At 43.8% G+C, this 24,723-nt stretch overlaps 1 protein-coding gene across 2 annotated transcripts in view; it reads left to right on the top strand.

The window, feature by feature from the left end:
* Positions 1-24,723, top strand: part of IPO11 (importin 11) — a 482,369-nt gene that overhangs the window by 194,201 nt on the left and 263,445 nt on the right. The gene's annotated exons all lie outside the window — the stretch shown is intronic.

Here is a 24,723-nt window from a genome sequence, read left to right as displayed (position 1 = left end):
GTGACTTTGTTCTGCGCGCACTTCTGGCTGTGAAGTACTTTACTTTCTGCTAACTAAGAGCTTCTCGTTTTAATGAGCTAAATGCCAGGCGTAGTGCGGGTTTTGCTCCAGTTTAGAGAATAAGCGCTTATCTAAAATACCTCAGCGTCTTACATTCTGAATTATGGAATCTGCGAGAGAAAAAAAATTGCATTGTTATGCTCTTATTTTATTCATTTAAATACGCGCTCCATGATAAATCTAAAACGTATATTGCGTGCTCAAATGCCAAATAGAAGTGAAATTAAAAGATATGAAAATATATTCACTTGGTTGCTATAAAAGTACAGATAGTTTCCGTTGTTGCATTTGATTTTTGCTGAGATTTACTTTTCGATAGTTGTTCTACTTATAATTAACCAAACTACACAAAGTGTGAGTAGGGACTTAAGGGTCCATTCACACGTCCGTTGTTTCTTTCCTGATCTGTTCCTTTTTTTGCGGAACAGATCTGGACCAGATCTGGACCCATTCATTTTCAATGGGTCCTGAAAAAAATCGGACAGCACAATGTCAGATTTTTTTTCCAGGACCCATTGAAAATGAATGGGTACAAAACTGGTCCAGATCTGTTCCGCAAAAAACGGAACAGATCAGGAAAGAAACAACGGACGTGTGAATGGACCCTAAAGGGGTTGTCTCACCTCAGCAAATGGCATTTATCATGTAGAGAAAGTGAATACAAGCCACTTACTAATGTATTGTGATAGTCCGTATTGCCTGCTTTGCTGGCTTGATTCATTTTTCCATCACATTATAAACTGCTCATATATCCAGGGGTTATGACCACCCGCAATCCAGCAGCAGTTGACGTTCATACACAACGCACCGGCCTTTCAGGTGGCTGGGACCATGGGCACACTTGTGCAGCAGCTCCCATCCCGGCCACCTCATATCTGCTCTTCAGCAGTGGCTGTAACTCCTGGAAACAAGCAGTGTATAATGCCCTGCCAAAAGCCTCCGGTGGCAGCTTATTTCCCCTGAGAACAAAAATAACAGCCTGCGAATGCTGCCATTTTTACATCGCTAACGCTAATACATAACCCAGCGCAGCGATCTATCAACGGGGTTACTGGAGGTTAAGGATTAGTGTTTAGATATGTATACTGCTGTGAGCGGCGGGGCCTGTTGTATGTGGGGACACTGTAATGGTGGTGGTGGGGGGGGGAGCTGTGGATGACACATATAGCATAAGATGCTATATAGTGTCATCCACAGATCTCCCCCCATAGCATGGTCATCCACAGATCACCCCATAACATTGTCATTCACAGATCACCCTTCCTATAACAGTGCCATCCACAGATCCCCCTCCCCATAACAGCGTCATCCACAGATCCCCCTCCCCATAACAGTGCCATCCACAGATCCCCCTCCATAACATTGCCATCCACAGATCCCCCTCCATAACATTACCATCCACAGATCCCCCTCCATAACATTGCCATCCACAGATCCCCCTCCATAACAGTGTCATCCACAGATCCCCCCCCCATAACAGTGCCATCCACAGATCCCCCCTCCATAACAGTGTCATCCACAGATCCTCCATAACAGTGTCATCCACAGATGCCCCCATAACAGTGTCATCCAGAGATCCCCTCCATAACAGTGTCATCCACAGATTCCCCAAAATAGTGTCATCCACAGACCACCATTAGTTCAAATCCCACCCTCCTCAAAAATCTAGGTGTGTCTTATGGGGCGAAAAATATGTTAGATTAAAAATAAACACAAAGCAACAGCACTCTGCAAACACAAATAAAGTAAATACAATAGTGCCATTCTCACTATAGAAAATAAACATGAGAGTCTTGGCAAATACATTTTGTACAAAATTATTTGTGCCTGTCCGCCAACGACAAGGCGATCTCTTTAGGACGGGAACCTACATTAAATACTACCTCCTCTGGTGCCGTACTGGCCTTCATTAAATACTGGGAATTTACATTCCACATGCATGCTGAGCCTACTTATATTAGATTATCAGCCAATCCTGTTGAAATTGGGTGGTTTGGTGACATTAACTGCTATAGATGATAAAAATCATTTTTTCAATTGGTCTTTATTAAAAAAAAAGTTTTTCCTCAACAGCTTTCACTTGAGCTTTAAGGGCATTTCAGACTTTTATTAAACTGATAAGAATTTAGCTATGATGAGTGTTTAAGAGTTGTGGGAAAAGATGAAGAAATCTACAAATGCACTGTAAGCTGTGGAGAAAAATTATGAAAATTTTTAATAAAGACCAATTGAAAAAAAGATTTTTAGTCTAGAATAAGTAGACTGCAGCAATAATAAATGAAAAAAATACGCCAAAAGATGTCCATGGCCTTAAAAATGTATGGCCATCTTAAATCATGGAAAGTTGTGCTTTCTGTCTCTGGTTGGGAGACATCCTGCTGCATCAGTAGCCTAACCAACTGCTTGCAGTTGAGCTAAACTTACCAGGAGATGGTTACCAGGTTTCTGCAAGTCTGTTTGTTTCATGATTTTGTGTAAAGTTTTTTGGCTCTTGTTTTTGTCCCACTCACTTATTTTAGTCGCCCCAACTTTGGGTGAAGGGAGTTTCAGGGGATATACAGGTCCTTCTCAAAAAATTAGCATATTGTGATAAAGTTCATTATTTTCTGTAATGTACTGATAAACATTAGACTTTCATATATTTTAGATTCATTACACACCAACTGAAGTAGTTCAAGCCTTTTATTGTTTTAATATTGATGATTTTGGCATACAGCTCATGAAAACCCCAAATTCCTATCTCAAAAAATTAGCATATCATGAAAAGGTTCTCTAAACGAGCTATTAACCTAATCATCTGAATCAACTAATTAACTCTAAACACCTGCAAAAGATTCCTGAGGCTTTTAAAAACTCCCAGCCTGGTTCATTACTCAAAACCGCAATCATGGGTAAAACTGCCGACCTGACTGCTGTCCAGAAGGCCATCATTGACGCCCTCAAGCAAGAGGGTAAGACACAGAAAGAAATTTCTGAACGAATAGGCTGTTCCCAGAGTGCTGTATCAAGGCACCTCAGTGGGAAGTCTGTGGGAAGGAAAAAGTGTGGCAGAAAACACTGCACAACGAGAAGACGTGACCGGACCCTGAGGAAGATTGTGGAGAAGGACCGATTCCAGACCTTGGGGGACCTGCGGAAGCAGTGGACTGAGTCTGGAGTAGAAACATCCAGAGCCACCGTGTACAGGCGTGTGCAGGAAATGGGCTACAGGTGCCGCATTCCCCAGAAACAGCGGCAGAAGCGCCTGACCTGGGCTACAGAGAAGCCGCACTGGACTGTTGCTCAGTGGTCCAAAGTACTTTTTTCAGATGAAAGCAAATTTTGCATGTCATTCGGAAATCAAGGTGCCAGAGTCTGGAGGAAGACTGGGGAGAGGGAAATGCCAAAATGCCTGAAGTCCAGTGTCAAGTACCCACAGACAGTGATGGTCTGGGGTGCCATGTCAGCTGCTGGTGTTGGTCCACTGTGTTTTATCAAGGGCAGGGTCAATGCAACTAGCTATCAGGAGATTTTGGAGCACTTCATGCTTCCATCTGCTGAAAAGCTTTATGGAGATGAAGATTTCATTTTTCAGCACGACCTGGCACCTGCTCACAGTGCCAAAACCACTGGTAAATGGTTTACTGACCATGGTATTACTGTGCTCAATTGGCCTGCCAACTCTCCTGACCTGAACCCCATAGAGAATCTGTGGGATATTGGGAAGAGAAAGTTGAGAGACGCAAGACCCAACACTCTGGATGAGCTTAAGGCCGCTATCGAAGCATCCTGGGCCTCCATAACACCTCAGCAGTGCCCCAGGCTGATTGCCTCCATGCCACGCCGCATTGAAGCAGTCATTTCTGCAAAAGGATTCCCGACCAAGTATTGAGTGCATAACTGAACATAATTATTTGAAGGTTGACTTTTTTTGTATTAAAAAAAAAAATTATTTTATTGGTCGGATGAAATATGCTAATTTTTTGAGATAGGAAATTTGGGTTTTCATGAGCTGTATGCCAAAATCATCAATATTAAAACAATAAAAGGCTTGAACTACTTCAGTTGGTGTGTAATGAATCTAAAATATATGAAAGTCTAATGTTTATCAGTACATTACAGAAAATAATGAATTTTATCACAATATGCTAATTATTTGAGAAGGACCTGTATATTGAAGGCTTATATTTGGTTTAGATATCAATGTGTCATCCGTCGATGTCCAACTCACAGGACCTCCACCAATGAAACAAATGTGACCGAGCTGCCGTACCAGGCACAACTGCATATTCGGTCTTGCCCCTGGACTGGAAGAATGGGGGGACATAGCATTTTCCCCTTAGTGCTGCAGATCATAAGGTCCCACATTAATTGCCTATCTTGTTTCCTTTTATAAACCTAGATATTGGGGAGGTAGATTAAAAGAGACATAGCGGTGGTGTGGTTACGTAATCAGTCAGACTTTTTCCTTACATCACCTATTTCCTGACTTTCAAAATGCAATTTATATTAATTGATATCATTCTGCATCCTATTAGTTACTGCCAAATCTCAAATGAATTATTAGTTCATTATGTTTCTGTCAGCCTCAATCATTCACAGCTAATTTTCCCTTCAGCTGCCGTAAGAATTCATGGCTTTAGAAACACCTTTATGAATGGTCTTACTCTTCCCCTATTAATCTTTAGTATATTGGCTCCCATTTTATTTTTGTTTTGAATGGAGAATTCAAATAAAATGTTGGAAACAGATTTTTTTTGTATCCATATCTAGTGGTACGGTGTTGAGTCTTTAAAATGGCTGTTTTTGGCACTCTTTATTTTTTTTTTAAAGACTTGCAAGTCAATGGCCATAAAGTTCATAATAACCTAAAGAGCCCCTCTCTATATTCACAGTCCGTTTGGTTTAACTATTGTATATTTAATAAAGTGTAGGCACACGGCAGGCCGACAGATGTCCAGTTGACTTTACTAAACCTTTGTTATACGGTTTGTACACAGAAGTATATCAGTAAAGTTTGCTACAATAGTGGTTCATGGCTCCTGAATAAACGCAATCTGATTTAGCCCATGTTTTGGAGCAACATTTGGTAGCATCTGGTAGCTCCATGGTGTTGCACTTTTTGAAAAAAATCTTTTTCATTCCCCCTCACCCGCTCCAACGTTCCAGCTTTCGTCAGAGTTCTTCTAGTGCCTGTTCTGTAAACTTCTGGATGGACAGGGTCATATGCGCCACTGCAGCCAGTGACTGGCATCAACAGTGATGTGTTCTTTAGCAGCATATCACTGCTGGGTCACGCGCTGCAGCACCCCCGCCGATCAGCTGTTTGAAGTGGTCACGGCATACATGCGAGCGGCGCGCTGCCTCCTTTTCAGTGTTGCCTGCTGTATGTGCTTGCCGTCTAATTTGTAACAGTTGTGCAGAGTAACTGTAGTAATTATAATTACACTGAAACACTGAAGAGGACATAGCGCTTCATTTTAAACACTTCCCCCCCTTCAAACAGCTGATCGGCAGGGCTGTTGGGAGTTGAATCCCCCCGCCAGTGTGATATTGATGACCTGCCTTAAGGATAGGGACAAGATAACCCCTTTAAGACTGGCGTTTCCTACAACAGTCTTAATAAAATATGCACTGGAATAAGAGGCTCTTCATCCTCATAATAAATTTGGCACATCTTCTGGCAGTCCATGCACCAGAAAATCAAATCTACTCTAAGTATGCTCGCGTAGATTTGAATTATAATTTATGCCAATTTTGTCATAAATTACAGGTAATTGTCCTAGCTGATGTAGGCTTGTCCTACTTTTCTTGCCAAGAAAAAATGTAAAAAGTCCCAAATTAAAATTCAAATATAGTGTGTGCCGTAATTTGCTATTTTTTTTAATGCTATAAAAGTGGCCTAAAAAAGCATGATAAATCTGCCCCATAGTGCATAGTAAAGATAAAATAGAGCAGCTCATCTTGGCACAGACCAGTAAAAGGCTTCTTCACATGGCCGTGTCCATATTTCAGTCCGCAAAAATCTGGACACTTTTTCTACAGTCCACAGTTTTCTCACTCCCATCAATAGAAGGCATTTTTATCCGCAGTATGGATAAAGATATGACAAAATCTATAATGTGCGGAACGATCAAATGGATCTTCAAAAAACATGGATGTGTGCATGGCCCCATGGGAATGAAAGGGTCAGTGAGTTATACAAAAATTCTGAATAGCACATGAAGCATCATAATATAATACATGTAGTACAGAGAGTAATACACTGCATATAGCGTAGGAAGAGATCGGTAAAGTGTATATATACCAGGAAAAGAGCAGAGCAGTACATGTACAGGGAGAGAGCAGTACAGTACATGTTGTACAGGGAGAGAGCAGTACATGTACAGGGAGAGAGCAGTACAGGGAGAGAGCAGTACAGTACATGTAGTACAGGGAGAGAGCAGTACAGTACATGTAGTACAGGGAGAGAGCAGTACAGGTATAGAGCAGTACAGTACATGTACAGGGAGAGAGCAGTACAGGTATAGAGCAGTACAGTACATGTAGTACAGGGAGAGAGCAGTACAGTACATGTAGTACAGGGAGAGAGCAGTACAGGTATATAGCAGTACAGTACATGTAGTACAGGGAGAGGGCAGTACAGTACATGTAGTACAGGGAGAGAGCAGTACAGGTATAGAGCAGTACAGTACATGTAGTGTACAGGGAGAGAGCAGTACAGTACATGTAGTACAGAGAGAGACAGTAAAGTAAATGCTGTACAGGGAAAGGGCAGTGTAATTTATGTAGTACAGGGAGAGAGCAGTCCAGTACATGTACAGGGAGAAAGCTGTGCAGGTATAGAGCAGTAGAGTACATGTATTACAGGTATAGAACAGTACATGTACAGTTAGAGAGCAGTACAGTACATGGATAGGGAGAGAGCAGTACAGGTACAGAGCAATACAGTACATGTAGTACAATTATAGAGCACTACAGTACTTGCGCAGGGAGAGAGCAGTACAGGTATAGAGCAATACAGTACATGTAGTACAGGTAGAGTACAGTACAGGTAGAGAACAGTACATGTAGTACAGGTAGAGTACAGTACAGGTAGAGAACAGTACATGTAATACAGGTAGAGATTAGTACAGTACATGCACAGGGAGAGCGCAGTACAGTTATAGAGCAATACAGTAAAGGTAGAGTACAGTACATGAAATACAGGTAAAGAGCAGTACAGTACATGTAATACAGGTAGAGAGCAGTACAGTACATTTAATACAGGTAGAGATCAGTACAGTACATGTAATACAGGTAGGGGCCAGTACAGTACATGTAATACAGGTAGGGACCAGTACACTACAGGTAGAGATCAGTACATGTACAGGGAGAGAGACTAACATTACGTGTAGTACAGGTTTAGAGCAGTACAGTACATGTACAGGTGTAGAGCAGTACAGTACATGTATTACAGGTAGAGAGCAGTACAGGGAGAGATCCGTACATTACATGTAGTACAGGGGGAGAGAAGGCAGAGCAGTGCAGTGCATGTAGTACAGGTAGAGAGCAGTACAGTACAGGTAGAGAGCAGCACATGTACAGGGAGAGATCCGTACAGTACATGTAGTACAGGTAGAGAGCGGTACAGTGCATGTAGTACAGGTAGATTAGTACAGTGCATGTAGTACAGGTAGAGAGCAGTACGAGTAGCAGGTTTGTTGTTTGCTCCTTTACTAACATTATTTGGGGCAGTTGCTGTGCAGCTGCCTTACACCCAATCTGGGTCGTATGATCTCTTTGGTTAACTTAGTAGGGGTTCTTGCTGGTTAGCCTTCCTTTAAAGCTTCCCTTAGTGCTCCTTGTATCCTGTGCCTAAGCTATATTTTTCTTGTAGTCTTTATAGCCCCCTCACGCTGCCTTCATTGAAGTTTGTTGTCTTCCCATGGATTATGTTAATTATCTGCTGAGTTGGTTGTCTCTGGATCCTAGATTCTTCTTGCCATCTTCCTGGAGTGATATTACAGATTAGGGCCGGTTTCTGTCAGTGTCATTTATTTCTTCTGTTCACCGCCATTTATCCTTTCTGTGTATACCATTACTATCTTTCGTCTATCCTTCATCCATCTGTGCTGTCATCTGTTTGCCATAATCATTCGGTTCCTGTCCTCTATCGGTGAGTGTATTTCTGTATATTTGTTTTATGTCAGTGTTGATACAGGCTTTATAATATTATTCTTCCGACTAGGTGTGGGCGATATAAACAATATAAATCTGACCAACGATAGAGATTTCGTTCATATCGCCATGTCGCAGATCGCAGTAGAACATGGCATGCGCTGCTCTCGGCACTCACCATGTTCCCCTGAGCCGGCACAGTGGAGAAGGAGGGAGTCCCTCCCTCCCCACTGTGTGCGGCTGCCGCTGACCACCAATGAGAACAGACTAGGAGGAGGAGGGGAGGGACTGTGGCCACTGCGCCACCAATGAGAACAGAGAGGAGGAGGAGGGGAGGGACTGAATACAAACGTAGCCTGCATATGCCGGACATATCCCATACCCGACCTCTATTTCTGCTCACCGTGATCTTCCGCAATTAACCCCTGGTCCTGAGGGGTTAATTGCGGCGGATCCGGCGCGCAGTAATAGAGGCCAGGTATGGGATATGGCCGGCACATGCAGGCTACGTTTGTATTCGGACATATTAACTATATTCATTGGTGGCGCAGTGGCCACAGCCCCTTCCTTCTACCCCCCCTCTTCAAAGTATTATATTAATTGCGCAGTCTTGTGAACAAGTAAGAAGTACAGGTAGAGAGCAGTACAGTACTTGTGACATAGGTAGACAGCAGGACTGTGCATGTGGCACAGGTAGACAGCAGAACTGTGCATGGGGCACAGGTAAAGCATTACAGTACAGGTAGAGAGCAACACAGTGCATGTAGTACAGGAAAATAGCAACACAATGCATGTAGTACAGGTAGACAGCAGTACAGTACATGTGGAACGGGTAAAGAGCAGTACAGTACATGTGGCACAGGTAGACAGCAGGACAGTGCATGGGGCACAGGTAGGGAGCAGTATAGGTAGCGAACAGGACTATGCATGTGGTACAGGTAGAGAGCAGCACAGTCCATGTAGTACAGGTAGAGAGCAGTACAGTAAATGCAGAACAGTTACAGTACAAGTATAAAACAGTACAGTGCACAAAATATTGAAAAACAGAGCAGCACAATACAAGTAGTAGAGGTAGGGAACAGTACAGGTAGAGAGCAGTGCAGTACATGCACAGGAAGAGAGCAACACAGTGTAACACAGTGTAATACAGGTAAAAAGCAGTACAGTGCATGTAGTACATGTAGAGGGCAGCGCATTATATGTACATGTAGCAAGCAGTACAATACTGATAAAGAGGAATCCAATGCGTGTAGTACAGATAGAGATCCATACAGTGTATGTAGTATAGGCAGAGAGCAGCACTGTGTGTAGTACAGGTAGAAAGCAGTACAATACATGTAGTATAGGTAGAGAGCAGCACAATACAAGTAGTGCAGGTAGGGAGCAATGCAGTACATGTAGTGCAGTACAGTGCATGTAGTACAGGTAGAGAGCAGTACAGTGCATGTAGTACAGGTAGAGAGAAGTACAGTACAGGTAGTGCAGTACACTGCATGTAGTTGAGATAGAGTGCAGTGCATAAATACAGGTAGAGATCAGTGAAGTACATTTAGTATAGGTAGAAAGCAGTACAGTCCATGCAGTGCAGGTAGAGTGCAGTGCGTGCAGTACAGATAGAGCAGTACAGTGCATTCAGTACAGGTAGAGTGCAGTACATTACATATAATACAGGTAAAGAGCAGTACAGTAAATGTACAGGTATAGAGCAGCACAGTGCATGTAATACAGATAGAGAGCAGTACAGTACATTTAGTACAGGCAGAGAGCAGTATAGTTCATGTAATACAGGTAGAGAGCAGTACAGTACATGGCGTACAGGTAGAGAGCAGTACAGTACATATAGTACAGGGAGAGAGCTGTACATGTACAGGTAGAGAACAGTACAGTACAGGTAGAGAGCAGTACATTACATGCAATACAGGTCAAGAGAAGTACATTACATGTAGTACAGGTAGAGAGCAGTACAGTACATATAGTACAGGGAGAGAGCTGTACATGTACAGGTAGAGAACAGTACAGTACAGGTAGAGAGCAGTACATTACATGCAATACAGGTCAAGAGAAGTACATTACATGTAGTACAGGTAGAGAGCAGTACAGTACATGTAGTACAGGTTGAGAGCAGTACATTACATGTAGTACAGGTAGAGAGCAGTACAGTACATGTAATACAGGTAGAGAGCAGTACATTACATGCAGTGCAGGTCGAGAGCAGTACATTACATGTAGTACAGGTAGAGATCAGTACATTACATGTAATACAGGTAGAGATCAGTACATTACATGTAATACAGGTCGAGAGCAGTACATTACATGTAGTACAGGTATAGAGCAGTACATTACATGTAATACAGGTAGAGATCAGTACAGTACAAGTAATACAGGTAAAGAACAGTACATTACATGCAGTGCAGGTCGAGAGCAGCACATTACATGTAGTACAGGTAGAGAGCAGTACAGTACATGTAATATATGTAGAGAGCAGTACAGTACATGTAATAGGACAGGTAGAGAGCAGTACAGTACATGTAATACAGGTTGAGAGCAGTACATTACATGCAGTGCAGGTCGAGAGCAGTACATTACATGTAGTACAGGTATAGAGCAGTACAGTACATGCAGTACAGGTAGAGAGCAGTACATTTCATTTAGTACAGGTATAGAGCAGTACATGTAGTACAGGTGTAGAGCAGTACAGGTGTAGAGCAGTACAGTACATGTAGTACAGGTCGAGAGCAGTACAGTACATGTAGTACAGGTAGAGAGCAGTACAGTAGATGTAATACAGGTAGAGAGCAGTACATTACATGTAGTACAGGTATAGAGCAGTACATGTAGTACAGGTATAGAGCAGTACAGTACATGGAGTACAGGTAGAGAGCAGTACAGTGCATGGAGTACAGGTAGAGAGCAGTACAGTGCATGTAGTACAGGTAGAGAGCAGTACATTACATGTAGTACAGGTATAGAGCAGTACATGTAGTACAGGTATAGAGCAGTACAGTACATGGAGTACAGGTAGAGAGCAGTACAGTGCATGGAGTACAGGTAGAGAGCAGTACAGTACATGTAGTACAGGTCGAGAGCAGTACAGTGCATATAGTACAGGTAGAAAGTAGTACATTATATGCAGTGCAGGTCGAGAGCAGTACATTACATGTAGTACAGGTAGAGAGCAGTACAGTACATGTAATACAGGTAGAGAGCAGTACATTACATGCAGTGCAGGTCGAGAGCAGTACATCACATGTAGTACAGGTATAGAGCAGTACAGTACATGTAGTACAGCCAGAAACCAGTACAGTACATGTAGTACAGGTAGAGATACGTACATTACATGTAGTAGAGGTAGAGATCAGTACATTACATGTAATACAGGTAGAGATCAGTACATTACATGTAGTACAGGTATAGAGCAGTACATTACATGTAATACAGGTAGAGATCAGTACAGTACAGGTAATACAGGTAAAGAACAGTACATTACATGCAGTGCAGGTCGAAAGCAGCACATTACATGTAGTACAGGTAGAGAGCAGTACAGTACATGTAATATATGTAGAGAGCAGTACAGTACATGTAATACAGGTTGAGAGCAGTACATTACATGCAGTGCAGGTCGAGAGCAGTACATTACATGTAGTACAGGTATAGAGCAGTACAGTACAGGTAGAGAGCAGTACATTTCATGTAGTACAGGTATAGAGCAGTACATGTAGTACAGGTGTAGAGCAGTACAGGTGTAGAGCAGTACAGTACATGTAGTACAGGTCGAGAGCAGTACAGTACAGGTAGAGAGCAGTACAGTAGATGTAATACAGGTAGAGAGCAGTACATTACATGTAGTACAGGTATAGAGCAGTACATGTAGTACAGGTATAGAGCAGTACAGTACATGTAGTACAGGTAGAGAGCAGTACAGTGCATGGAGTACAGGTAGAGAGCAGTACAGTGCATGTAGTACAGGTAGAGAGCAGTACATTACATGTAGTACAGGTCGAGAGCAGTACAGTACATGTAGTACAGGTCGAGAGCAGTACAGTGCATATAGTACAGGTAGAAAGTAGTACAGTACATGTAGTACAGGTCGAGAGCAGTACAGTACATGTAGTACAGGTAGAGAGCAGTACAGTACATATAGTACAGGTAGAGAGTAGTACAGTACATGTAGTACAGGTCGAAAGCAGTACAGTACATGTAGTACAGGTAGAGAGCAGTACAGTACATGTAGTACAGGTAGAGAGTAGTACAGGTAGAGAGCAGTACAGTGCATGTAGTACAGGTAGAGAGCAGTACATTACATGTAGTACAGGTCGAGAGCAGTACAGTGCATGTAGTACAGGTCGAGAGCAGTACATCACATGTAATACAGGTATAGAGCAGTACATGTAGTACAGGTATAGAGCAGTACAGTACATGTAGTACAGGTCGAGAGCAGTACAGTGCATGTAGTACAGGTCGAGAGCAGTACAGTGCATATAGTACAGGTAGAGAGTAGTACAGTACATGTAGTACAGGTCGAGAGCAGTACAGTACATGTAGTACAGGTAGAGAGCAGTACAGTACATGTAGTACAGGTAGAGAGCAGTACAGTACATGTAGTACAGGTAGAGAGCAGTACAGTACATGTAGTACAGGGAGAGAGCAGTACAGTACATGTAGTACAGGTCGAGAGCAGTACAGTACAGGTAGAGAGCAGTACAGTACATGTAGTACAGGTAGAGAGCAGTACAGTACATGTAGTACAGGTAGAGAGTAGTACATTACATGTAGTACAGGTAGAGAGCAGTACATGTAGTACAGGTAGAGAGTAGTACATTACATGTAGTACAGGTATAGAGCAGTACATGTAGTACAGGTCGAGAGCAGTACAGTATATGTAGTACAGGTCGAGAGCAGTACAGTATATGTTGTACTGGTATAAAATTATGGAGACTAATCAATATTTACTTGATTCTGCAACCAGACTTTGCTCCTATCGTTTAGCTGGATATTTTCTTGTCATGAAGAACATGTGTTGAGTTAGGTATAAAATGATCCTCATACATTGTGTAGACGCAGCTGCTTCTATATTTATTACTGTGCATTGTGACCGATACCTGCAAGAGGAGATTTACAGAATACATTATATCCTTTTAGATCAAAGACATATTGTGGTTCCATACGTGTTGCCGAATGAAGGCTGTACTAGTAATTTATATACAGTCTCTGTTCACTGACTGGAGCAGTACTGTAAGGGAAGCGTGACCCCTCATTCACTTTTATGAGCCTGCTGACATCATGTCTCGCCCAGCCTTGTAATATAGATGAGGCATGCCAGTGCAATATCCAAGAGATAAATAACACGCAAGTAGGAAGGGGCACGGCTGTGAAAAGATAAGGGATCGCACCTATTTACATTGTGCTGACACTGAACGGTTTTAGTCTCATAAAACTTATAGTTGCTTTCTTTTTGTTTTTCTATTAATAGGTTAAAACATTTGATGTCATCCTCTAATCTAGTCTGCGCCATTTTCCATACTTTTCTTTTTTTTGCCCTGTTTTAAGTTGTTGCTCTGTGATATATACAGTAAATGTAGTGACTTTACTACTTTGAAGCCTTTTAGGCCTCATGCACACGACCGTTGTGTGCATCCGTGGCCGTTGTGCCGTTTTCCGTTTTTTTTTTTCGCGGACCCATTGACTTTCAATGGGTCCGTGGAAAAATCGGAAAATGCACCGTTTTGCAGCCGAGACCGTGATCTGTGTATCCTGTCCGTCAAAAAAATAGGACCTGTCCTATTTTTTTGACGGACAACGATTCACGGACCCATTCAAGTCAATGGGTCCGTGAAAGAACATGGATGCACACAAGATTGGCATCCGTGTCCGTGATCCGTGGCCGTAGGTTACTTTCATACAGACGGATCCGATGTTCGGCCGGGAGCTCCACCTACTGGTAAGTGACAGGTCTGTGCGGCGCATTGCTAAATTAACTGTCACTTACCAGTAGGAGGAGCTCCCGGTCCGGACACAGACATCGCAGCTTGCAGGTAAGTATGAATCTTTTACTATTGTACTATTGCTAAGTAACCATGGCAACCAGGGCTGCAGTAGCGTCCTGGTTGCCATGGTTACCGATCGGAGCCCTAGCGAATATTACAATAGAGAGGGGGGTCTGCCCCCTGCTGCCTGGCAGCCCTGATCTCTTACAGGGGGATATGATAGTACAATTAACCCCTTCAGGTGCGGACCTGAGGGGTTAATTGTGCTGATCACGGCCCCCTGTAAGAGATCGGGTGCTGCCAGGCTGCAGGGGGCAGTCATGTACACAGTTTGTAGTATATTCTAACTAGAAGCGTCCCCATCACCATGGGAATGCCTCTGTGTTAGAATATACTGTCGGAAATGAGTTTTCATGATCTAACTCATATCCGACAGTATATTCTAACATAGAGGCGTTCCCATGGTGATGGGGATGCTTCAAGTTAAAATATACCATCGGATTGGAGAAAACTCAGATCCGATGGTATAAAAGGGACTCCAGACTTTACATTGAAAGTCAATGGGGACGGATCCGTTTGAAATGGCACCATATTGTGTCAACGTCAAACGGATCTGTCCCTATTGACTTGCATTGTAATTCAGGACGGATCCGTGTGGCTCCGCACGACCAGGCGGACACCAAAACAACTTTTTTTTTCATGTCCGTGGATCCTCCAAAAATCAAGGAAGACCCACGGACGAAATAACGGTCACGGATCGCGGACCGTGAAAAAATACTGTCGTGTGAATGAGGCCTAAATCTGGTGATCCTGAAAACAGTATCCAACCCCAAAAAACGCAGGGAAATTTTATGTAAAAATGTTCCTATAAACCTCATTGTTTTGTTACTGTATTACTTTATAGTCCTGAACCTCAAAATCTAAGTATAGAACCTTAAAGGGGTTATCCAACACTTATAAAATTCCCGGGCCCCTCGTATACATTATACTTACTCCACACTCTGACACCCACGTCGCTCCTGATCCCCACCTGGCCGCTGCATCTTCCCATCGTGCAGATCAAAATAATCGGCAACGAGGGGGTGGGTTGACAGCCAAGAGCAGGCTGCGACAGGAACGAGCCTTCCTTGCATCACGGGTCATGCTAGGGAGGCTCGTCCCTGTCGCTACCTGCCATTGGCTGTCTCATCCGTCAACGGATGTTGTGATCCGCACGACGGGGAGATGCAGTGGCGGCCGTGCAGGGATCGGGAGCAACGCGGGAACCAGGGAGAGGGGTAAGTATAACCCGTATCAGGTGCCCGGGCATTTCGGGGGGCATTATAGGTGTTGGATAACCCCTTTAAAGGGGTATTTTAGGATCTTAAAGGGGTTCTTTAGGAATACTCATTTGTTCCCGCAGCCTGCCTCAGTAAATAGAAGATCTATACTTACCTGTTGCCTGCTGCTTTGGTCTTCCGAGCTGCATGGTCATGGGCACATGCTGTGCTGCAGCCAATGACTGGCTTTAGCGGTGAGATGGCCACAAGCAGCACGTCACTGCTAAAGCTAGTCATTGGCTGCAGCTGAGCATATGACCATGTCCATGCAGCCCTGGAAGAAAACAAGCCAGGGACCAGAAAGTGGATATAGCAAAGGCAGCACAGAGGACCACTGCGGGCACCTGGTGGAAACTGATTGTTCCCGGAGAACCCGCACCCTTATAGATCACCTGTTTCAGAGGAGCTTCGGCACCAGAATGACACAACTCTGTCTATTGTGTAGTGGACGGAACTGGTAACTACAGCGTTGGTCAGTGATCAGGTGTTAGTGGCCAATCCATAAGATATGGCCATCAATATCAAAATCCTGGACAACGCCTTCAAGGCTCTTTTACGTGAGTCAAATGTCAGGGCAATTATCATCGATGAGCGTTTGTGCGAAAGCTTGTTCCTAATAATTGCCCCATGTATAGGTTCTGCTAATCGCCTGACCAATGAGTAAATGCTTGTTCGTCTAGTGATCCCATCTTTCACGCAGCACATAAAATCTTTGTTGGTCATCAGCACGTTGCCCTGTGTAAACTAGCGATTGCTCGTCCCCATACAAAGGAGACGATTGCTGTATGTGAATATAGCTATAACCTCCACTCAGTGATCACGAAACGCAACCCTCATTGGATCTTTTGGAAGTGTATCCAAGTGCACTTATTGGACTGTGAAACTTTGTGGAATTGTACTGTAACCTAACACAATCACAATCCATAACTATTATGGTACTCTCACCAGCAAGAATCACTACCCATCAAAGGGGTAAATCAGCACCACTAAAACTTAATCTTTAATAGTCAAAAGATTAAAACATTTAAAATAAAAAAACGTTAATCTCATGTGTAAGTGCCACTGAGGAAAATATATTGAGTATGATCGTAGGTCACGTGTAGGTGCTCGGCGATATACAACCCCTGGAGGTAATATAATGAATAAAGTATAGTTTTTCCACCTCCTGTGTCGCAGTTGGAAGCCCAGTAGCGTGGTCCAGTTGTTGCTGGTATTGCTAGGGAATTGGACAGATGAATAGTTTACAAGGCCTGTCCTACAGTGTCCCTAGTATGCCCTATCAGGGCCGCTGTGTCCTTAAGTCCCTACAACCTATCCACAGAGCACCCGGCCTGACAAGGGCGACCCTGTCCACCACCTATACTTGACCTTCACGCCCGACATGCCATGTTTCGCTGTATGTCTAACTCATCAGCGTACATCTACACTGTCAATGGTCTGTAATATGAACGATTTGCTGACCAATAATCATGGTCAGTAGAGGTTAGGCTAACTGTTAGAGGTTAGGCGCAAGCCTGAACTAACAATGTAGCTGGCTGTAATACAATGCTACATTGGCAGTCATCGCTTACCTACACATCATGCTTCGAAATAGGCGCCCATTGCTCCCAGGTTTCCTGTGCGCCGACCCGAAGTGATGCATGCCGTACTGGAAGTGACGCCCTCACAATAACATTGCAATACCTTATCAGTCTTGAAGTCTAGATTAAAGGGTTTACCCAGGAAATGATAATGATGATTTGTCCTGAAAGTGGATTTAGACCGCCCAATTTTCGGGTAGATTATCGGGAACGACCGCTCCTGCGAACGCTTGTTCACGACAATCTGCTTGTTCACTGAATGAGCAGCCGATTGTCAGGAAGGAACTCTTCCTTCTCGACAATCGGCAATACCATCGTACGGTGTAAACCTGCCTTCGGGATAGGTCATCATTACCACATCAGCGGGTGTCCAAGTCCCAGCACCCCTGCCAATCAACTGTTTCAGGGAGCCGCTGAGCTCTGGGGGGCGATGCAGGCTCCCAGCAGCTTACCAAGGACAGTGCTGTACATGGTATCGTGGCATTGCTTGGTATTGCAGCTCAGCCCTGTTGATTTGAATGGGGCTGAGCTGCAACTTGGCATGGTGATCAATGGCCAGTGATGTCACTGGCCTAAGAAGAGGCTGCCATGCTTAAGGTCTTGTCTAATAGCTGATCGGCAGGAGTCTCGGGTGGCACATCCCCGCAGATCTGATACTGATGACCTATCCTGAAGATGCCATAAATATTGTTTCCTGGATAACAGGACAATTATCCAATTGAAACTTAACATACATGGGGCGTGTTATAATGCAGCCGTTCATTAAGCCCTCCTTATCCACAACACACTTAATAAGTCATGTGTTATAGATCCACAGGAGGCTTTTTGGATCTTTTCTCTGAAAACAGTCGCACCAGGAGGGCTTAATGAACGGCTGAATTACAGCTATTTTATTTGAAACCCCCATATACTTGAAATGCTAATTGCACTAATGTCTTGTTGATCTATTCCACAGGATGTATTCATTGTGTTGTAGACAAAGAGGGGCTTAATGAACGGCTGATCACAGCTGCTTTGGTGCCCCTGTGTACGTAAAGTTTCAATTGTTTTGTTACTTTATAACTGATACACGGATACATTATAACTGATGAAAGGTATTTGGGAATATATTCATAATAAAATATTATTTAAAGGGAACCTGTCACCGGGATTTTGTGTATAGAGCTGAGGACATGGGTTGATAGATGGCCGCTAGCACATCCGCAATACCCAATCCCCATAGCTCTGTGTGCTTTTATTGTGTAAAAAAACCAGTTTGATACATATGCAAATTAACCTGAGATGAGTCCTGTCCCTGAGATGAGTCCTGTATGTGAGACGAGTCAGGGACAGGACTCATCTCAGGTTAATTTGCATATGTATCAAATCGTTTTTTTGACACAATAAAAGCACAGAGAGCTATGGGGACTGGGTATTGTGGATGTGCTAGCGGTGATCTAGCAACCCATGTCCTCAGCTCTATACACAAAATCCCAGTGACAGGTTCTCTTTAAGTATTTTAATTTTCTTAATTCCCGGAGAAACCCATTAAAGAGGTTGTACAGGTAAAAAAAAAATTTTTTTTCCATATAGTGTCTTATGGAATCCTCAGTTAATAGGTGGAAGGGCTCGTTCAGAATTCTCTTCTCTTGGACAACTTGTAGATCATGTACAAGGAGTTTATTGTTGATGCAGAACCCAAAGTAATCATTTCTGAGGCCTCTTTCACACTTGCGTTGTCCGGATCCGGCGTGTACTCCACTTGCCGGAATTACACGCCGGATCCGGAAAAACGCAAGTGTACTGAAAGCATTTGAAGACGGATCCGTCTTCAAAATGCGTTCAGTGTTACTATGGCAGCCAGGACGCTATTAAAGTCCTGGTTGCCATAGTAGGAGCGGGGGAGCGGTATACTTACAGTCCGCGCGGCTCCCGGGGCGCTCCAGAATGACGTCAGAGCGCCCCATGCGCATGGATGACGTGCCATGCGATCACGTGATCCATGCGCGTGGGGCGCCCTGACGTCACTCTGGTGCGCCCCGGGAGCCGCACGGACGGTAAGTATGCTGCTCCCCCGCTCCCCACTACACTTTACCATGGCTGCCAGGACTTTAGCGTCCCGGCAGCCATGGTAACCATTCACAAAAAGCTAAACGTCGGATCCGGCAATGCGCCGAAACGACGTTTAGCTTAAGGCCGGATCCGGATCAGTGCCTTTCAATGGGCATTAATTCCGGATCCGGCCTTGCGGCAAGTCTTCAGAATTTTTGGCCGGAGCAAAAAGCGCAGCATGCTGCGGTATTTTCTCCGGCCAAAAAACGTTCTGTTCCGGAACTGAAGACATCCTGATGCATCCTGAACGGATTTCATTCCATTCAGAATGCATTAGGATAAAACTGATCAGGATTCTTCCGGCATAGAGCCCCAACGACGGAACTCTATGCCGGAAGAAAAGAACGCAGATGTGAAAGAGCCCTGCCGTCCCGAGGGATGAGCCCAGAGACAATGAACCTGGATGAGATCAAGCAATCGCAGATGATCAGGCAATTATTGGGAACTGTAAATAAAATCAATGTCCTGATCTTTGTACGGAAACTCATAGTGATTCTACACTCCCTCTTTACCTACGTTGCACAATTCCTGAGAATGTCTAGGTCATTCCCTATAATTGTAAAGGGCCCTCTACCCTTGTAACAAGTAAAGGTTGTAGAAAGGGCAGAATCCCGTTAAGGTGTCACATACCCCTTTTTGCAGCAAATCCTTAAAGGGGTTCTCTGAGATTCTCTGAGTATAGGTCATCAATATCAGAATCTCCGAAAACCCCTTTAAGTGGATTGGAAGGGAATGAGAAAAATATATGAATGACTTCTACCTCTCCTTCCTGTTGGATCCACTTCTGACTTTGGCTCAAAAGAGTACATCAAAAACTGCCATAAAAAGCTGTGTGTGACAGCACCCCGAGGCAAGCGCCAGACACCGAAGCCTGAACTACAAAGCTTCAGTGTAGGCTCTGATTTTCCAATGGTTGCCTTAACAAAAGGACCACCTGACATGCCGCCTCCTCAGCATCTCCTGACTTACAAACTTTGGATGGAAAAGTTTTCGTTCTTGGTAAGTGAAGCTATGCGTGAAACAGTATGACTTTCTGTGTGATGTCTCTAGCTAATTAAGACAATTTTCTTTCCCTTTATTAATTTTTTTTGTGTCCTAATTTTTTGACAAGTACACTTAACGTAATTGCATGCCAGTTTTAAACTGGCACAATACATCTGCAGTACGGATGTGCCAAGAAGGCATTTCAAGTAAAAATAAATCGCCAGCCGTGCTGAGATCAGGCCTTATTTTTCTGTTAATAATGAATGTTTTCTTGTAAGACAACTGGTAAAGAGAACAATGTTGCTTGCCAAAGCAGCTGCAAAAACCATCATGTAGAATCAGCCAAATCACTCAACCCATTAATTTTCTAATATATTAGATGTCACTAATCAAAACATTTGGAATCCTAATCAGGAGCAGAGTTTTGTAAGATTGCGTGTACTGAACAATGATGGGATCGCTGTGTGAGCAAAGTGGGCCAATATTTGCATTTTTTTATTAGTTTTCCCCTGTTTTGTCATCTTTTTGCTTTGTGAGACAGGTTTTCGCGTTACATAAAAACTGAAGTAACTGTAATACATAAGCTGGGCCCAGCAGATCTGTCAGTGCTCTTTCTTAGCAGGTCTGATTTATAGAGGTTAGTCTTTCCCCAGAGACCCCTGTCTGTGACATCCAAATCCCCTGATGGAAGGGGCCCTCTAAAACGTTCTGAAATAGAGACATGACCTACACCAGGGGCGGATTGAGAACTTAAAGTGGCCCTGGAAAAAAAAAATCTAAAAGTGGCCCCTATTTTGTTGGCCGGTCCAAATTAACAGAAGGCAGGGCAACACAAGTAGGCAGGGTCAACATTACCATAGTGCAAAATACCATCCCAGCAGAACCAAATAACACAATGTAGCACTATATATTGCCCTAAAACCTGTCCCTCTCTGGTGGCCATCAAAAGCTGCCATTATCTGTCCTCCTCCAGTTGTCTTTGATTAACATATGGAGCAGGGGGCTTAGGCGGTGAGGTGCAGGCCACATAAGTTGAATTCAGAAGGACATGTGTGGTCACTGGCCGGATATATGGGTACCTGATTTCCACAGCATTATTTACTGTTGAAAGCTCATTATGTGCCCGGTCAGATGCAGAGAGGAGAGCTTGGGTGGCCCCCTGGGACATCGGCCCTCCAGGGAATTTCCCTGTAGGGTCTATGGCCAATCCACCTCTGACCTACACTATGTCTGAGCTGGCTTGTATTAACGGGGTTTCTCAGGACTTAACTGTTGATGAACTACACAGCTCCATATAATGGACGTAGTGCAGCGCTGCTCTCGTTGGGCTCAGGGGTGAAATTATCAGGCATCGCCACTGCACAGTTTTACGGAGCGGGTTCTTCTGGTGCAGCAGCTCATTAAACAGCTGATTCAGTCACAACCCCTCATCTAAAACTGATGACTTATCCTAAGGCCTCATGCACACGACCGTATTTTGTTTCCGTGGCCGATCCGTTTTGTTTTTTTTGCAGATAGGATGCGGACCCATTCATTTCAATGGGTCCGCAAAAAACGTGGACAGCACACAGTGTGCTGTCCGCATCAGTATGTCCGTTCCGTTGCTCCGTAAAAAAATAGTGCATGTCCTATTTTTTTCTAGTTTGCGGACAAGGATAGGCATTATTACAATGGAGCCGCAAAAAAACTTGTACTTTTATTTTTATTATATACCCCTTCCCTTTAGGCCCCTTTCACACGGGCGAGTAGTCCGCGCGGATGCGATGCGGGAGGTGAATGCATTGCACCCGCACTGAATCCTGACCCATTCATTTCTATGGGGCTGTGCACATGAGAGTTGTTTTTCACGCATCACTTGTGCGTTGCGTGAAAATCGCAGCATGCTCCTCTTTGTGCGTCCATCACCATGGTAAAAGATCATGTGATGACCGGAGTGACGTCACCACAGGTCCTGTTACTGCACACAGCTAAGATGAAGACAGAAGGAGATGCCGGCTGTGTGATCAAGTGGATTAAGGTGAGTTAAATTATTTTTTATTTTTTTAACCCCTCCAGCGCTATTGTACTATGCATTCTGTATTCAGAATGCTATTATTTTCCCTTATAACCATGTTATAAGGAAAAATAATACAATCTACAGAACACAGATCGGGTTTGGGTACCAAACATGCAGGATTTTTCTCACGCGAGTGCAAAACGCATTACGCATGTTCCCGCAACGCACCCGCACATTTTCCCGCAACGCCCGTGTGAAAGAGGCCTTACTGCGCACTGCTAGTGGCAGTTTAAGAAATCGCTCATTTCTCCTCTGATAGATTTAAACAAGTTGTCCAGGATCCTTTTTTTTTTTTTTTAATCCCACTCCCCCAATTCAGTAGACGTGTCCCTATTCAGCATGTGACCCAGCAGTGGCATGGTGGCATGGTGGCATGGAAGTTGACTAGCAGGTACCCAAAGTCCAATGAAGTCCAAAGTCAACTTCTGCATGAACGGGGTCATGTGTACAACTACTGGTCTCAGTGACATGTCCCCAAGCAGCACTCCACTGTTAGGTCACTTGCCGGGTCTCCTCTGAGCTTACCAGAGTCCATTGCACAGCAGCTGTGCTCAGTATTACAGCTGAGGCCCATTCACTTGAATGGGACTGAGATGTGCAATGGCCATGTGGCCACTGAACGTGACATGACTAGCCTCGGAAGAGGACACAGGGTGCCACCGATATTGAAGACCTATGCAAAGGGTGTATTGGCTTTTAACATTATATTATTAAAGGTTATGTTTTAGAAAAGTGGTGCTTCTGTGAATCCTATGCAAAGGATAGGTCATCAATATTAAACACCTGGAAAACTCCTTTACAAAATCCTGGATCTTTTTTTCACCTCCATCAACTGAAGTATTCCGAATTAATCAGGTCTTCCACTTCTTGACCTCACTGATCATGAAAGGGAAAACCGTAGAATATACATCTTTTGAGCAGCTTTTTCAATACAGATCATTGGATAAGTGATCTCTTTACTTCATCTACTCCATTGTCAATTCCACACTCTCTGATACCAAATTGACCTTTGTGTATTGCTGGGAATTGGATTTAGGGGAGACCCTTACCCTGGAACAATGGCATGATTGCTGTACGGTGACCAGCAAGAGAAGTTGGCAGGTGATGCTGATGGAGACATCCCTGAAAGTACGTCATAGAGTTTATATGGTACCCTCTAGATTACATCTTGTTTACTTGACGGTCTCCCCTCTGTGTTTTAGAGGTTCCCAAGAGACTGGTAACACTCCTCACATATAATGGACCTGCCATATAGTTCAGCAGTTTTGGATTTACTGTACATTGAGAAGGGACTAAGTCTTTAGTAGGATTATTCCTCTGTCAGCACCTGTTTACCTATTAGGTCTTAAACGTGGAGTATAAACAAGAATAGAACATATATTGAAGGACACATGTCTCCTCCAGAATGTTCTGTGTTCTGTTATGTAACAGTTTATCTGTTTTACTGAACTTAGATTGTTAGCTTTGAAGTATATTATTCCTTATGCATGTCATTTTTCATTTTTTTTTTGTTTGCTTAAAGTAGTTTCATGCATAATTAAAGGGCTTCTGTCACTCCACTAAACTCTTTTTTTTTTTGGTCTCCCTACAATCCTTATGCTGCGATTTCTTAATATATATAGCTATTACACTGTTTGGTTCAGTAGTTCTATCAAAAAACTGACTTTTATATTATGCAAATTACCTCTCTAGCAGCAGGTAGGGCGGCTACCTGCTGCTAGCAGCCGCATCCTCCATTCATAATGACGCCCCCTCCTCATGTTGATTGACAGGGCCAGCGGACGCGCTCGTCCTCTGACTGGCCCTGTCTTCGTTTTAAATCTCTCGCCGGTCTTCAGTTGGCGCAGGCGCACTCAGAGGAGGACGCTCGCTCGGCCGCTCCATCCTCAGTGCGCCTGCGCCGGGTGTACATGTGACGTCATCGGCACAGGCGCGCTGAGGATGGAGCGGCTGAGCGAGCGTCCTCCTCTGAGTGCGCCTGCGCCAACTGAAGACCGGCGCGAGATTTAAAACGAAGACAGGGCCAGTCAGAGGACGAGCGCGTCCGCTGGCCCTGTCAATCAACATGAGGAGGGGGCGTCATTATGAATGGAGGATGCGGCTGCTAGCAGCAGGTAGCCGCCCTACCTGCTGCTAGAGAGGTAATTTGCATAATATAAAAGTCAGTTTTTTGATAGAACTACTGAACCAAACAGTGTAATAGCTATATATATTAAGAAATCGCAGCATAAGGATTGTAGGGAGACCAAAAAAAAAAATGAATTTAGTGGAGTGACAGAAGCCCTTTAACTACTTGCAGTTTTGCCAATAAATACTTTTGAAACATAAATAAAAATCTTGGACAACCCCTTTAAGAAACTTTATTTTTTTTACCAGTTCTCAGCTTATGACTTGTTGATGACTGTGCCGCATGTTGTTTTCTTGTTCTTGCTTTTATTGCTGTTGTGTTTAAACTTTTCTAGAAAGTAAAGTTATTTAGCTTTTCATTCCCTGATTTGATCAGCTGTAAA

This window comes from Bufo gargarizans, chromosome 1, assembly GCF_014858855.1.
Source record: "Bufo gargarizans isolate SCDJY-AF-19 chromosome 1, ASM1485885v1, whole genome shotgun sequence".
Taxonomy (NCBI): domain Eukaryota; kingdom Metazoa; phylum Chordata; class Amphibia; order Anura; family Bufonidae; genus Bufo; species Bufo gargarizans.
Note: the sequence above shows the minus strand (reverse complement) of the source record. Positions and strands in the feature narration are given on the sequence as shown.